At 40.7% G+C, this 3,572-nt stretch overlaps 1 pseudogene; it reads right to left on the reverse strand.

Annotated features, from left to right (window-relative positions):
* Nucleotides 1–2,006: 2,006 nt before the first annotated feature.
* On the reverse strand, nucleotides 2,007–2,747 carry LOC108541011 (60S ribosomal protein L7-like 1 pseudogene; annotated as a pseudogene).
* Between the last annotated feature and the right edge of the window lie 825 nt (nucleotides 2,748–3,572).

Here is a 3,572-nt window from a genome sequence, read left to right on the forward strand (position 1 = left end):
TGGAGATTGGGGGTTTACACATCAGTTTTAGAAGTAATGCCATTTTTCTGGGCTCTGCATCCTCATCTAGAAATAAGAGAATCAAGTTACACAATTTTAGAATCTCTTTCAGCTTTGATAGACTATGTCCATACACACTTCCTTGTTGAAATTTTCAATGAACTTGACTGTAGCGTAAGTATTTCCATGACCTTTCATTGCCTCTAGTAAATATCTTGACTAGTCATCTAGAACATAAAACAAAACATTGCTTTTAAAACCTGAACAGGAAGAATTGTTTAAAGTAGTTATCTTTTTATTTATCCATTTTGTTTGGGGGAAATAAAGATCTGAGTGTTTGGGATGTGAGATGTCTCTTGATGGTTAGTATGATTTGCAGTGCTATATCCCTTCTGGCTTTATTTTTATGAATATATTTCTGAAATTATAGTGAAAGGCAAATAATGGAATGTGGTTGTTTTGTAATGGAGGGAATAATACGTTTAGGTCAAAAGAACTATGTCTGACTCCAGCTTTGCTGGTTAGTAGTGGTTAGTACCATTTGACCTTACATAAATCAGTTCACTACTAAATAGAAGAGTCCTAATCTACACAATGAGATAATAACATAACCTCTGCAGGGTTGCTGTGAACATGGAAAGGAGTAGTGTAATGTCATTTTATAAAATGTAAAATGTTATGTATACTTCATAAATTATTTCACTAGCAGATTGTGAAAACCCTATTTTGAAAGTTTCCTATGTATGCATGTCTTACTTGATCTGAAAGGAAGTACCCTATTGTTTGTGCAGTTAGTATTGGCTTGGCTTTGTTGCCCCCAAATTGAGTGGTTTTTCAACGTCCTGGAAGACATTTTAGAGGTAGTGTTTTCCCCTCTGTTGACTAGATGATTTTATGTATTCAAATGCCTCCTCTGAATTGCACTCCAAGAGTTTTGATAAAGAATACTGCTTATGGGCAAAGTAATACAAAATGGAAAGCCTATATTTCCAATAAAGCAACCTCATCTGTCTAGATTTTGCAAACAGTGGGATCAGGACGGCTGGGATTAGGGGTTCCTTCAGCTTTGCTAGAGTTTTCAGACTCAAATGCTTCCAGGGGCAGGGCCATGCGGGTAATGAATGACAACCCCTAGAATGATATCTTTTACTTTCTTCTCCTTCTTCTCCTCCTCCTCCTACTTCTTCTTCTTCTTCTTCATCATCATCTTCTTCTTCTTCTTCCAGAGACAAGTGAACATTTATTTTTGTGCTTATCTCCCTATGTGTATTTCAAGTCTTTTTCAAAACAAGGCCCTAGGAATCTCCAGATTCATTTATGTCCCTGGGGTTGGTTGACTGCTGCAGGAGTCTTAGGGAGCCTTGCACAAATGCTAGAGTTACTCATTTACCAACATTAAACCCTGGGATAGAAGATGCAACAAAGCAGGATGGCTTCTTCCGTGGAATGCGCTGATTTCAGATGAGGTGGCAGCCAAGGTAGAAAACGCTGGAATTTTTCCTTGGAACTGGACTGTGAAGAGAGGTGCTTGCCATGAACATAAGCTACTGTCTTCTTTTTTTTTTTTTTTCTGACAGAGTTTCGCTCTTGGTACCTGGGCTGGAGTGCAGTGGCACGATCTCGGCTCACTGCAACCTCTGCCTCCTGGGTTCAAGCGATTCTCCTGCCTCAGCATCTCGAGTAGCTAGGATTACAGGCATGCTCCACCACACCTGGCTAATTTTTGTATTTTTAGTAGAGGCAGGGTTTCTCCATGTTGGTCAGGCTAGTCTAGAACTCCTAACCTCTGGTGATCCACCTGCCTCGGCCTCTCAAAGTGCTGGGATTACAGATGTGCGCCACCACAGCTGGCCAGCTACTGTCTTTCCTTTGACTCTTCCTTTCCAGTTTTTGAATTTAAAGCAGGAAATAATCTCTGAAGATACTCAATAAAATTTCCCCCCAAAACACAAAAACACATGCTTCCCCTTCATTGATAAAAATGTACTGCAGTTTGGCACCTGGGTCTAGTTCAGCTGGCGGATGAGCTGAATGATGCGTTCACCCCAATAGCCAGTTGTGCCCATCTCCTTGAGGAAGCCCACTCTATTTTGGGTAGCATGATGGGCCATTGAGAGGTGGAAAGGGGGCAAGAACCATGAGATCTCCTGGAAATGCTTCCCTGGGAAGGCAATTTCATCAATGAGGTCTTCCAAACAAATGACGCCAAACTTCCCCAGGTGCTCCTCAATCACTGTGTTGTGTGTCAGAGGGATGGTCTTATTCTTGACCTCAGATTTTCCATGTTTCAAAATGAGCTCCCGGACACACTCCAAATTTGGAAATCCCCAGGTCATGTAACGTTCCACTATATGCAGCATTTTAGGTTCTAAGGGGTGATTTTACAAAGACACTGCTAAAAATTTTATTTAGGTGAAGTCTTGCAATGGTTCTCTGCACCAATAAACTCATGCTATTGATCCTTTCTATGTGTCCAACAAAGGCCAAGGAATGTTCATCTGGCAATTCCAAGGCATGAGGTTTCACTTCTAGTCGTCTGAGACAAACCTCGTCACGTTTCTGCCACCAGGAATCATGTAGGAATCATTCCAGTCGTTTAAATCAGAGTCTTTTTCTTTTCCTCTGCTCCTTCTTTGCCAGACTGCCTGCTTTGCCTGGGTGGCTTTGAGGGCTTGATAAGCCTTCCTCTTTTCCAGGAGATTTTCTGGAACCAAAGGAGTTTTTCTTTGCTCTTGCTCCGCCATCTTTCTAGTGTTGCTCTCTTACTTTCTTCTTAATCAAACAGCAACAAAACCAGCATAAGCTTATTGATAAATGTCAAGTGACACTTTCATCCTACTGGGGAGAAGAGAGAATGTTGGGGATATTGTAAAATGAACTCCAAATACCCATCTAAAGGGGGTGTCTACTACTCAGTGACAACCAATGATTGCCGATCTGACTTTTCAGGAAGGACTCCATATCTTTTATCTTTAAAATGCTCATAGATAATTCAAATTTCAAAAATCACTGTGCTATTCAATGCTGTTTATGGGGGAAAATGTTCTGTGGTGGCTTCCAATGGCCAGGTGATGACTACTAAGTGAGACTTGTATTATTGGGGGAAAACATATTTTTGCAATTAATAAGAGTCTCTTGAGCATCCCTTTCCATTCAGAATTCTCTGTTGTGTTTTAGCTCCCATAACACTGAATCGATAAGTATTTACTAAATGCATTGTTTCTTCTAGTTTTCTCTTGACTAGAACGTAGATTGGAGAAGGCAAGGAATTAGATTTCTGAGGTCCCCAGGTCAGTGTTTCTTAAACTTGAGTTCAGCAGAAGAGTCTCTTAAGGTCTTAGTAGCAGAGATTCTGATTCCTTGAATAAAGGTGTATCGCACATATACACTTTTTAAAAAAATACAGTTTCAAGATGATTTGGTTGCATAATAAATCTCACATGACACTTTGAAAAATGTTGCCTTAAAGCAGTAGTTGGGCTCTTCCATTTTCCCCTTTGGCCAGGACCTATGGACTGTTCAGTTTGCACACATTTCCTTCCTTCCTCCCTCCCTCCCTCCCTCTCTCACTC

Source organism: Rhinopithecus bieti, unplaced genomic scaffold (genome assembly GCF_001698545.2).
Source record: "Rhinopithecus bieti isolate Rb0 unplaced genomic scaffold, ASM169854v2 scaffold_19840, whole genome shotgun sequence".
Classification (NCBI taxonomy): Eukaryota; Metazoa; Chordata; class Mammalia; order Primates; family Cercopithecidae; genus Rhinopithecus; species Rhinopithecus bieti.